Source organism: Panthera tigris, chromosome D2 (genome assembly GCF_018350195.1).
Source record: "Panthera tigris isolate Pti1 chromosome D2, P.tigris_Pti1_mat1.1, whole genome shotgun sequence".
Lineage (NCBI taxonomy): Eukaryota > Metazoa > Chordata > Mammalia > Carnivora > Felidae > Panthera > Panthera tigris.
In genome coordinates, this window is record NC_056670.1 from 41019706 (window position 1) to 41033627 (window position 13922).

Sequence of the window (13922 nt, forward strand, 5' to 3'; positions counted from 1 at the left end):
ATTGTTTGTTGTGGACTTATGACATGTTGATTTTTGTACTTAGATTTTCAGTGGGTCCTAGGAAGGAAAGAAAACACATGAATGTGGTCAATCCCCCCATCTTTAAGCAGAAATTATCTTTGAGATTTAAAATTCCATGGTAACAACCTAGTACCAACTAATTGTAGAGATTCCCATCATGTCAAACATCCACATATTCCTTTTTTCAGCCATAGTGCCTAGCATCAATCTCTGAATTTATACAGATAATACATTCATTAAAAATTATTCTTCCATTGATAATTAATGTCACTGACTATTTTAATGGTATGAAATACTTCATTTTAAATGGAATTTAATTCTATCTATTTCATCTGAGTAAAATAGATTTTCCAGATTCTCAAACTATTTAAAGTAAACACAAAAGTGTTTGTCAGAAAATCCATGTTGCAAGAATGGAAATAGCTTTTGCTATTGAGTACTTACATTTCTGAAGTTCAAGTTTCTTGCAAAAGTTAAGCTTAACTCTCAAGGAATTTGAGCATGGAACAATATGAAACAAGTGTATAATTGTTGACTTTACATGTATTTAAGATCCTATACCTTAAAGGGATGCCTGAGTGGCTCAGTCGGTTGAGTGTCTGACTCTTGATATCAGCTCAGGTCATGATTTCACAGTTTGTGACTTCAAGCCCCACATCGTGCTCTGTGCTGACAGTGCAGAGCCTGCTTGGGATTATCTCTCTCCCTCTCTCTCTGCCCCTCCCCCACTCATTCTCTCTGCCTGTCTCAAAAATGAATAAACTTAAAAATTAAAAAAAGATCCTATACCTTAGAAAGCAATCACTAACAAAAATGACATTCTTTTGTTTTGTTTTGTTTTGAATGTTTATTTATTTTTGAAGGAGAGAGAGACAGCGTGTGAACAGGGGAGGGGCAGAGAGAGAGAGGGAGAAACAGAATCTAAAGCAGGCTCCAGGCTCTGAGCTGTCAGCACAGAGCCCGATGCGGGGCTCAGACTCACGAACCATGAGATCATGGCGTGAGCAGAAGTCAACCACTTAACTGACTGAGCCACCCAAGCAACCCCAAAAATTACATTCTTTTTTTAAATTTTTTTTAACGTTTATTTATTTTTGAGACAGAGAGAGAGAGCATGAGTGGGGGAGGGTCAGAGAGAGAGGGAGACACAGAATCTGAAACAGGCTCCAGGCTCTGAGCTATCAGCACAGAGCCCGACGCGGGGCTCGAACTCATAGACGCAAGATCATGACCTGAGCCGAAGTCGCACACTTAACCGACTGAGCCACCCAGGCGCCCCCCAAAAATGACATTCTAACAAAGAAATATGACATCACCTTTGTCAGCTTTTGAAGGCTAAAGATGAAATCCTCTAAATCATATCTAAATTATGCAGAACATTTTAACACATAGAGAAAACAGAAACAACCTGTGAGATATGATTATCATTACCAAGCATTTTAAGGTTTTTTGTTTGTTTTTCTGAGCTAATTCTAATTTTTGATGCATAGCACACTATGATATTACATAATTTGCATATGGCTTCTTTTTTTTTCTTTTTGTGCTCTCACCCTAGAATACCTCAAACACTACTGCAGAAACTGAGCCTATTTATGTATTTGAAATCCTCGTTTCCATACTTCCTACTGACATTGGCTGATAACTAGAGAAAATATACTTTCGAAAGACCTTAATCATTTGACTGAAATTTCAGATGTGCCCTCTAATGAATTCTGTGTTGAATTGTGTCTGTTTGGGCTGGAGTAATAAAACACCACAGACTGGGTAGCTTATAAACAACAGAAATTTATTTCTCACAGTTCTGGAGGCTTGAAGTCCAAGATCAGGATATTTGTTGGAAGAGGGCCCTCTTGCTGGTTGTAGACTTCTTATTGTACCCTCACATGGTGGACAGGCTAGGGAGCTCTATGGGGTCTCTTATATAAAAGCACTCATTCCAGTTGTGAGAATTCTACCCTTCTGATTTAAGCACCTCCCGAAGGCCGTGCCTCCTAATTCCATCACAATGGGTATTAAGATTTCCACTGGAGTTTTGGGAGAGCAACCTTCAAACTACAGCAGCAGTAGGGGTGCCTGAGTGGCTCAGTCAGTTAAGGGTCTGTCTGACTTTGGCTCAGGTCATGATGTCGCAGTTCATGGGTTTGAGCCCTGTGTCAGACTCTGTGCTGACAACTCAGAGCTGGAGATTGCTTTGAATTCTGTGTCTCCCTCTTTGCCCCTTGCCCACTTGCACTCTGTCTCTCTCTCTCAAAAATAAATAAACATTAAAACAATTTAAATAGGTTTGTATAATTTTCAAAAACTACAAGAAATTATTATAGTATTGAAAGATATTCTGGAATATCTTTTTCCTTAAATATAATTGGAGTAAAGCAGTTCTTGTCACTATAATATTTATTTAGGATATATCTGAGTTGGATTATTGATTTTGATGTATATTTATTCCTCACAGTGAGGCAGACCAGGATTATAAGACTAAATTTTAAGTCCCAGCTCTGGAAAGTCAGAATATAAAACATATTAGCTTAAGTCAAAAAGTTTGAGTCTCTCTTTTCTCCTCTATTATGCATGGATTGGTATAATTCTTTCTAAATTGTATGTGTATTACCAAATGTAATGGTTGTTTTGGTACTCTTGAACTCATTTTTTGTTACACAACATTTTTGCACTCATAAACATGTAAATAATGCAGTACTTGAGAATGGTTAAGATTCCTTTGATGAAGAATTTGCTTTGCCTGAATTAGAAGCCAGCTAATTTATAACATGATGCAGACACAGCCTTCATTTTTACAAGGTTTTAATCCTGCAATTATAATTTAGCAATAATAAGATTTTTAAAAATTGGAAAAAAAGATTTTTAAAAAATGAAATATTCTACAACTAGTACAAGATGTAAATCTATATAAAGCAACCATGAACTCTGGTTCTTTAATAAATAGAATAAAAATGAGTCATTATATTACTCTTATTTGTTTTATTTACATCATTTTATTAACATGAATATCAAATAGCAGTATGAATATGCATGGTATTTTAACTACATTAAATTATAAATGTGAAAGTTTTGAATTTTAATGATTATAATGATTTAGGAAAGCCTCTCAAAGTTTCCATTTCTTCTTTTCTTTTTTCTGCTCAAGTATTTGAGAAAAATGGGTAGGTGTTTCGAGAATCTGAGCATAGCTTACAAAACACTATTTCCAGTGATGACCCCATTTTTTAAAACCTAAATGTGGACAAAACCACAGTTTTACACTGGGCTCTATTTCTGGAACATGTTTTTCTTCAAATGCCTAATATGAGAATAGTCTTATAAAATGACCAATATAAGAGGGAGAGAGCCAAAGCATAGGAGACTCTTAAAAACTGAGAACAAACTGAGGGTTGATGGGGGGTGGGAGGGAGGGGAGGGTGGGTGATGGGTATTGAGGAGGGTACCTTTTGGGATGAGCACTGGGTGTTGTATGGAAACCAATTTGACAATAAATTTCACATTAAAAAAAAAGAAAAATAAAGAAAAATAAAATGACCAATACAAATGGAACCACTGGTTTGTGTAAAAATATGTCTCCTTTAGGAGGTAGCTTAGGTCCCTCTTCCAGATGAGCTGAAGGACATTCTTTTTTATTTACTTATTTATTTTTTAATTTAAATCCAAGTTAGTTAACATATAATAACGATTTCAAGAATAGAATTTAGTGTTTCATCACTTTACCTATAACACCCAGTGCTCATCCCAACCAACCAGTGTCCTTAATGCCCCTTGCCCATTTAGCCCATCCCCCCACCCAACACCCCTCAGTTTGTCCTCTGTATTTTAGAGTCTCTTATAGTTTCTCTCCCTCTCTGTTTTTATATTATTTTTGCTTTCCTTCCCTTATGTTCGTCTTTTGTAACTTAGATTGCACATACAAGTGAAGTCATACAATGTTTGTCTTTTCCTGACTGATTTATTTTGCTTAGCATAATACATTCTAGTTCCATCGACATTGTTGCAAATAGCAAGATTTCTTTCTTTTTGCTGACTGAGTAATATTCCATTGCGTATATATGTATATATACCACATCTTCTTTATCCATTCATCAGTTGATAGACATTTGGGCTTTTTTCATACTTTGGTTATTGTCAATAGTGCTGCTAAAAACATTGGGTTGCATGTGCTCCTTTGAAACAGCACTCCTGTATCCTTTGGATAAATACCTAGTAGTGCAATTGCTGGGTCATGGTAGTGCTGTTTTTAATTTTTTGAGGAGCCCCCAAACTGTTTTCCAGAGTGGCCGCAGCAGTTTGCATTCCCACCAGCAATGCAAAAGGGTTCCTCTTTCTCTGCATCTGAGGGACATTCTTGAAGCAGGAAGGGAAGACTAAAAAGCCCTCTGACCAGAGGTGAAAAGAATAAAACACTAGGAATGTGTTCTGGCAATCAGAACACATTGCATTGTTAAGTAGGCCCTAACTTCAGAAGGACAGAGTTGAGTGGCACTGTAGGCTGAGATCAATACCCGTCTCACGATAAGGCTGGCAAGAAACTCTTTGTCTTTTTAGAGCCAGCTGGAGTACAAATTAAGACTGTCTTTTGTGTACTATATGAAGGAACAGACTACTCAAGATCTTTAGGGAAAATTGAGTTTGGGTCTCTCCAATGAGATATTTATGAGAATGAGGAGCAAAAGAAATTAGTAGTTTCTTCTTAAAGGTGTCGAGTGAGACCTTGGCATGGACTCCCTGAGAGCTAGGTCTAGTAGAAGGACTTCTATCTGCTGATTTGTAGGGCAAATATTCTAGAATTGATGATCCAAGGATTTTCCCTTGGCTCCTGGATAGCAATGGAAGATCATGCAAGGGTCTCAGTATATCTAACTGAATTAATTAGGATAGAGCAAAGCATGCCAGATAGATTAACACTACAGAATTTGGCACACTTTTCCCAGAGTTTCATTATTTTTCTTCTCAAACAAGTTGTTCATCTTGAAGAAAATAGAAGCAATATGAGCTAAAATATGATAGACAATTGATGAATTTTCATCTTTGATGATTTGATTTAGTCATATATATGAGGTATTCTTTCTGGTGGTAAAAAATAAAGTGTTTTCAAATGTTAAAAAATAAAAAAGAAGACATAAAAATAAGGCCAATATTTTATTCTGTTGGCCTGTGGCATCTGGATTTAAATGATAGATCTACAATTGGTGAGCTTGGGTTCCTTTCTGGGGTATGTAACGATAGCTCACATTTGCCGGTCAGGCTCGTTTACCTGTGGACTCTTGATATCCCAACAGTCTAGCTGATCTTTAGAGGTGTAGCAATTATGTGAGTTTGTCTATCTATGATGGTCCATGGTGAGAGGAAAAATGTTCTTAGAACTTACAGGATGTCAACTTACTCACTTACTTTTTCATTCCATTACTCATAAAACTTGCTAATGTCCCCCTAATGCTGGGTGCTTAGCTAGTTTCTCCTGATTCAACAAAGAGGTCAGTTGATTACTGTATTATAACATAAGTGACCAAGATACCAAAGTGTCCTGTTCAGTAATATCTCAAATGAAGAATATTTAAAACTGCATTCATGAATGTTTTTTCCTCCCAAACCCATTCTGCTTCCTCTGGCATTTATATCAATATTCACTCTGTTGGGATTCACCTTCAATTTCTCCTTTTTTTTTTCTTACACCCATGTCCAAATAAACCACTAAAGTTTATATATACTCCATCCAAACCACTTCACAAATCTAATTCTTCCTTTAATGCTACTACTTCGTTTCAGACCACCATCCACTGTCATTGGATTATTAGTATAATGTCCCAAACAGCCCCTCAAGTCTTGCTGGTCTCTAATCTATACACAGGGATGTCCTTCTATCCTCATTTCAAGCCTACTGGTTCTTTCTTATATAGTGTTCATTCTGAGTCCTCCAATGCCTTTTTAAATTTTGGTTATTGCATTTTTCAGTTCTATAACTTTACTTTTACTATTTTATATTTTCTACTTTTTAGTGAGATTTTTGGTTTCAAGGATATTTGTAGTTGCACAATGAAGCAATTTTATGACTACTTTATAATCCTTGTCAAATAATTCTAATGTCTGTGTCATGTCTATTTTTTTTTTCATTCAAGCTATGATTTCCCTAGTTCTTGGTATGACAATTGCTTTTTCATTAAAACCTGGACATTTTAGCTATAAGGTTGGGAAACTCTGGATCCTAGTAAAATCCTTTATTTTCACAAGCAATCCCTTTTTTATATTTAGCGTGCAGATACTGACCTACTTTTTTGAGCTACAGTTCTAATGACAACTTAATTTTCAGAGGTTTTGAGATGCTATTTTTCATCTGCTTTGTTTGCCCGGTAGCACTGGGTCCTCTGCTGATCCCTGCTGGTGCCATATGTGAAGCAAAAAATATTTCCCCAGGCTGGACTTCCCTGTTCTCTAGGTCCTGGGAGAGCATTTTCCAATCTGGCCTCTGTTTGTCTATGAGCCCTGATTTAATCCCTGCCTGAGCTTCTGGGCCACTTGGGCTGGCTGTCCAGTGTCTCTGGAAGGAAGGGAGGGGGGAAAGGGACTCAAGTCCCGGGAGCAGAGAGGAGTCTCCTTGGCTTCTTGTTTCCAGGACTCCAGTTCAATCAGGGAAGGAAGGGGCCTACCTGGGCTGCTTTCTCCTATGGTTTGGGATTCGTGAGATGCCAGGACTTGATCTGCTGGTGGTGTGGGGATTGGAGTGGGAATTGGAAGATGTTGGGAATTGTCGCAGTGTTGTTCCTCCAGTCCTGTGGTCCCTAGCCAGTCTGCCTTCCTCTTTCCACCTTTCATTGTCCTCCTATGTTTGCCTGCTGTGTCATAGATAGGGTTTGTAGTTGTACTTAGATGGGAGAAATAAAGAATAATGAGTCTATGCCATCTAGTTCACACAAGTGGTTAAGGCTGTCTTACAAAAATACACATTCTTGTTACTCATGACTTAAAAATTGTCCGTTAATGCCCATTGCTCTAAGATAAAATCAATGCCCCTAAACAGACCTTAGCAATTAGGACTGTGCTACATGTAATAGAAGATAAAATTCAACAAATAATCAATAAATCCTGTATTTTGGCTTATATAACTGCAAAGGTCAGAGCCTTCAGGGAAGGCTGTATTCCCAGCTCAAAACACACAACCAGAACCGGTCTCTGGTTGGCTTTGATTCTTCTGATTGGCTCTCTCATAATATTTCTAAGATGGCTGACAGTTTTCTTGAGCTGTCATATTCAGGTTCATGCTCCCCAAACAAGGACAATATCTTTACACCCTCTCTTACCTCTCCACCGAACACACACAAACACCAATCAAAAAGTCTACAAGTCCTGAATTTCATTCTGATAAGTCTTTCTAAGTATTAACTCTTGAGTGTGTGATGGGGCCAGATAGGCTTCCTCTTACCCCTCTTTTCTAATGGCTGGATTAATCAATCCTTCCTGAAGTGCATGTACTATGAGAAAAGAAAAGTCAGAATATCTGTTATTTTAAGATAGGAGTGGATGCATCAGGACAAACACATCAAAATGAACAAATGAACAAAAACACTTACAAGTGTCATTTTAGTATTTCAAATACCTCTCACATCTCTATCCTGCTTGCTTTGTTAACTCCAACTCTCCTGATGCATCTTCTTTTTCTCCAAACAAGCCATTCAGAATTGTCTTTGACCTTTTAGATATGCCATACTTTTTGCATCTTTGGAGCTAAGGCCATGCTTCTGTCTTTGCTCAGAACACTCAACCCCCTCCTCCAACCATCCCTCCTCCACACATACATTTCTTTTTTTGTATGTTTACTTCTAAGTGTTGGCTCTCATTTCAGGACTGAGTCTGCAGCTCTTCCTCAGCCTCAGAACTAGGGGATGCCACAGTGATTTTGCACCCTCCCTGACTTCTTTCAGCACAGTATGCACTCCACCCCACTGCAGTGGCCAATTACCATAGTTATGCCCTTTGCTAGCTTGTAAGGGCAAAATCGAGTCTCATTCACAGCTTCATCTTCATGACCTAACAAAGTGCTTCTTGAGCAGTCAATCCATTTTAAAGGACCCTACATGAGTATATCATGCTATAAATGCATAAAGAAGAGGGCAGTTAAAATGTGTAGGTAAACCAGGAGTAGTCTGGGGAGAAGCTGCACTTTGAAAAAGGAGGAGGAATTTCCTGGGACTTAGAAGTTACAGAAAGGCATTTCAGGAAGTAGACAGTTAGTTTATAGGGATAGGCAAATACAATAGGTATGCACCTGTTTGTTTTGTTTTGTTTTCTTTGGTTTTTTTCTAAAATGAGACTGAACAGTTTCCTTTGTCCACACAGACATTATTCATCTGCAGTTTCAAATCCTGGCTGCAACTGCTTAGGTAGGCCTAAGTTTGAAATTGGCATTTTGCAGCTCCTTGGGGTCCACCTGGCATTGCCTGATCTTGCTTGTTACAACCCTTCTTTCAATGTGTAGGAATGAAGAATGAGTATCAATGTATCTGAATGTCAAAACTCAAATACAAATGTCAAGACCATTCCGCATCACTGGCTGTTTTGAATTCTTGTACAGGCCACAAGACTGGGGAGAACCACTCAGGTACTCCAGGTATAACAAACCTAGACTTCAGGAAAGTGGCATTTTTCTTATGCCATACAACCACAGACAGAATCATATAGCTAAAGAAATAGAGTTGAAAATTGCTTAAGAATTTTAAGAGTACTTCCTATAAAATGAGTTCAGAAAGTTGCTCAAGCAACAGTAATCACACTTTATACATTTTGTGTTTGTTCTTGGTTGCAATTAAATAATCTAGCATTGTTACTGTTGCTTCCTTGCTTGAGAGTAAGAGAAACTGAAATTATTCACTAGGAAAAGTTTTTGGTTGATCTTGTGTTATGACTATCAACAAATAGAATTATATAAAGACAAGAAATTACCAGAGCTTCCTTGATGCTGTTGTATCCTAAAGGAGAATAAAATATTTGTCATTTGAAAAGAAAAAGGAGAAAATAATATGTATTAAGGCTTCTGTTTGAACCAGCAACTAAGTATGTAAGTATGTTATTCCCTGAAGGCATGCATGTGTACCCACCACCTACACTTATCAAATGTATCAAATAACATCAAGTAATATTTTACAATATTTACTTCAGAAGAATTACTTAAGAGAATAGAAATTGTAGTTACATGTGCAGCTTCCTACTTCCTGGATGAGATATTAGAATCTCTTTAGGTTTATCTTACTTGGAGTTCATTGAGCTTCTGCCCTATGTAAATTAATGTTTTCAACAAATTTGGTGAGTTTTTCAGTCATTATTTCTTTGAATACTTTTTTTGCTTCATTTTCTCCCTCTTCTTGTGGGACTTCAATTATGCATTTGCCAGTACGATGTATGGGGTCCTGCAGGTTTCTGAGGCTCTTTTTTTTCTCATTCTTTTTTTGTTTCTGTTCCTCAAACAGTGTCAACTGAGTTATCTTCAAGTTCCTTACTTTTTTCTACTACCTACTGAAATCTCTTGTCAAAGTCTTCTAGTGAATTGATCATTTCAGGTGTTGCACATTTCAATGACATATTTTCCATTTGATTCTTTTTGTAATTTCTACATCACTATTTACAGTCTCTATTTTGTGAAACACTGTTTTCAGACTTTAATTATTATTATTTTTTTTAATGTTTATTTATTTTTGAGAGAGACAGAGACAGAATGCGAGTGGGTTAGTGGCAGACAGAGAGGGAGACACAGAATCCAGAGCAGGCTCCAGTCTCCGCGGTGTCAGCACAGAGCCCAATGCAGGGCTCGAACTCACAAGCTGTGAGATCACGACCTGAGCCAAAGTCGGTTGCTCAACTGACGGAGCCACCCAAGCGCCCCTCATTTAATTATTTTGATAGAGGTTTCTGTAGTTCCTTGAATATATTTATGCTTACTGACTTAAAATTTTTTTTATTTCTATTTTTTTATTTCTATTAACCATTTTGCTTTTTTTCTTTTATGAGCCATACTTTCTAGTCTGAAAGCTGAAAGCTGGACATTTAAAAAAAATTTTTTTAACGTTTATTTATTTTTGAGACAGAGAGAGACAGAGCATGAATGGGAGAGGGTCAGAGAGAAGGAGACACAGAATCTGAAACAGGCTCCAGGCTCTGAGCTGTCAGCACAGAGCCCGACACGGGGCTCAAACCCACGGACCGTGAGATCATGACCTAGGCAGAAGTTGGACGCTTAATCGACTGAGCCACCCTGGCGCCCCTGAAAGCTGGACATTTTAAATAACATAAGGTGGCAACCCTGGAAATCAGATTCAGCCTCATCTGCAAGTTTTTTCATTACTGCTGCTCATTACTGTGTTTTGTTTGTTTGGTAACTTACTTGGAATATATTTTTTTCTTTTTGTTTCTTTTTTTAAAAATCAGGTATAATATTTTAATTCAGGTATACAACATTATATTAGTTTCAAGTGTACAGTGTATGACTCATCACATATACACTATAAAATGGTATTGTAGTGCATATTTGAAGGTTGCTGGGAAGGGTAGATCTTGAATCTTCTTATCACAAGAAGAAAATTAGATGATAGATAAGTAGATAGATAGATAGCTAATACATAAACTTTGGGGATAACTTTTTAATAGTGATGTACGGTTACTGGCTTATTAAGGAATATTTCTTTAAAGTTCTTGGGGCGCCTGGATGGCGCAGTCGGTTGAGCGTCCGACTTCAGCCAGGTCACGATCTCGCTGTCCGTGAGTTCGAGCCCCGCGTCAGGCTCTGGGCTGATGGCTCAGAGCCTGGAGCCTGTTTCCGATTCTGTGTCTCCCTCTCTCTCTGCCCCTCCCCCGTTCATGCTCTGTCTCTCTCTGTCCCAAAAATAAATAAAAAACGTTGAAAAAAAAAAAAATTAAAGTTCTTTATCCTGTGCTGTCACTGAAGTCTCTTCACCATTAACTTAATAACCAGCTATTTTTTTTTACAGAGATGTCCTTAAATATCTTGAATCAACAACTCTCCCTTCCTTTGCCAAAGACCCATGTATGTGTTGGAACAAGACTCCGATGCCCCTACAAGATACTTTGCAACCCTGCAATTGCCTTCACCTCTTGCTCTTGCAAAAGGCTCACTATCAGCCAGAGATGAGCAGTCTAGGTCTTCTCAGATCTTGTGCACAGCTCTACACATATGCACAGCATTCTAGATCCCCAAGAACTTGATGGAAATCTTCAATGCCTTGATGGATACTTCTCCCCTCCCCCCCCCCATTTTCTTCTTAAGTCTTTGGCCAGCTTGTGTTGTTGCCTCAGGCAACCACAATCAATGTTGAACAATTGCAGCTAATGGATTTGACAAACTCCCTAGGCACAGGGTTTTCCTTGCTAAACAAGCTCTGAGCCAGGTCAAATAAAGAGTAGTCCTATGTGTGGGACAAGCCAAATAGTGATAATTTTCTAGTTCTGGATTTCTGGGGATCTGAAAACCCTTTCCACTTCTTCCAGTGGCTGCTGGGTTTTTTTTTATCCCAGCTTCCATGATTGCTAGATGTTAGTTCTTAAGGCTGCCACAGCCATGAGTAGGTGATGAGAATAGAGCTGGTTAAAATGAGACAAAGCTTGCTGTTCTTACCAAGCCTTGGGTTAATTTTCAGAGTTCTGGAAAAGTTTATTTTTTATAATTTTAGCAAATTATAATTTATAATTTCATAGATTTTATGGAGGAGTGGTGTTTTGGAGGTCCTTACCTTGGAAGTTACTTCTCTCCTAGGTTTTAAATATTCCTAGAGATTCAGCAAAACACATCTTGATGTGAATTTATCTTCAGTTTTTCTGCTAGATGTTCAAAGGGCATTTTAAATTTGATTTATATCTTCTTTAATTCTGAAAATCTTTTTTTCTATTATTTCTTCAAATATTGCTCCTCTGTCATTCCTTTTTTTTTCTAACCTTCTAGAGTTTCTTTTGCTGCATCTTGGAGTCTTTAATCTATTCTTCATCTCTCTCATATGATATTTTCTTGGTACTGGTCTTGCTATTGCATTCTGAGTGAAATTTTAAATATTATCTTCCAACTTACAAGCCTTTCTTATACCGCAACCAGGTTTTTTTTTCATAATGAAGTTTTACCATCCTCTGTATATTTGATTTGCTCTTTCCAAAATCTACCTGTAGAATCAGAGTTTGTATTTCTCATCATTTTTGTTTTACAATTCCTTTTTTTTTTTTTGAAAACTAAACTTAAAAAAAAAACGTTTTCTCCTAAAGCAGTCTTCTATAACTCAAAAAAATTGTCATTCCATCTGGAGTTAATTCCCCTTCTGTGTGTTGGATGTGATGGTTGTAATTTTAGCACTGCATTTCATCATGAATTTTGGAATTTGGATTTATTGACTCATTTTTGAGTGGGATATTGTTTTGCTTCATTTTCACTTTTCCTTTCTGTTTATGCTGACTTTTTCCTGCTTACAAAAACCTTAACCTGTAGTACACACACACACACACACACACACACACATTGTTACAGTGTGATTGGACACGACCATGCTACCTGCATTAAGGGTATGTCAGATTAGTCACCAACCAGGAGGCATCTGTTTGTGTCTTATTGTGAGGCTCTGGCTGTCATCTCCCTGGGTATGTAGCTACCTAAACACTAGAACTCTGGGAAATATGCAGTGACACACTCTCCTCAACCCATCATTTTCTAACCTTCACTGATCCAGGCATTGATCAGAATAGCATAGGTTATATTTCGATGACTAATGACCCCACTGTTTCTCTGGCATTTTAAAAAAAAAAATTCATTTCTCATTTACATTAATGTCTGCTCTGGGTGCGGTGACTGTTTCTTTATCACCTTCATTTGGAGACCTTGGCAGATGGGATTTTCTATTTCTTGGTCAAGGAAATATGGATAACTGGTCACTGGCTCCTAAAGCTTCTTCTACAAAGAGTCATATCACTTTTGCTTACATTGCTTTGGCTTGAGCAAGTCATAAGGTGAAGTCTCACATTAATAACAGAAAAGTGGATTTTTCTCCCAAGACGGTTAATGAGTAATTTGCTGTAGTCATAATACAGTACACTACATTTTCTGTCCCTTTCTTTCACTTATAATAGCTGAACTCTTCAGCTACCACTTCCTGCCTCTGTTCCCCAAACTGCCTGGAATAGTCTTCAGCTGTGAATATCACTCTGTGTTTCTATTCTGCATATTTGTGTTTTCTTGATGTTAGCCCAGCTGTCTTTTGCTTTTCTGTTTTTTACTTTTGTGCCTCCTTGTTATATGTTCAGAGTATAGGAAAATCCCTCAAATAACAAATTCAATATACCATCTTGCTCAAAATGTTACCCATAATTTTTGTTTGTGTGTGGAAAAAAAAATCAGATTCCACAAATCCATGATGAAATCCTGCTCTTTCCCACAAATCATCCCTTGGGTTCCATGTGAGTTTCAAAATATAGAACTAACGTCATGGGAGTCTGGTAGGAAATGAATCTCTATACTCTCCAAAACTTTGGTGTTAACTAATCAGATTGAATTTCCATATAACCAAAATGCATTCCTTGGCCTGAAGCGTTATCTCATTAGTAAGTATAAATTGGTGCTTATTCAGCTGAGCAATGCAATTTTTGGTTTAATAAAAGCCTAATCTTGCTCATTTGTTTACTCTGTTTACTCCCTAAAGGCTAAAGCTTTGTGACTAAATACAGTGCTTAATAAACAGAAGAAAAAGTACTAATTGTAGGCACTGCCACATTCCTAAGAGCTGAATTTGGCTGCAGACCAAATGGGCTCTTGTGTAGAACCTACTATGTTGCCCTCAAGCTTAGACTTCCAGCTCTCATAAAATGGATCTTGGGCTCAAACAAACACATTTTTAGAATAATAGTTTTGCCAGAGCAGATCA

General features: G+C 37.6%; 1 protein-coding gene and 1 pseudogene across 4 annotated transcripts in view; both read left to right on the top strand.

Moving 5' to 3' along the window:
• The window catches only part of NRG3 (neuregulin 3), a 1045385-nt gene that overhangs the window by 841356 nt on the left and 190107 nt on the right, over nt 1-13922 (top strand). The window lies entirely within an intron of this gene.
• The window catches only part of LOC107180910, a 45958-nt pseudogene that overhangs the window by 27699 nt on the left and 4337 nt on the right, over nt 1-13922 (top strand).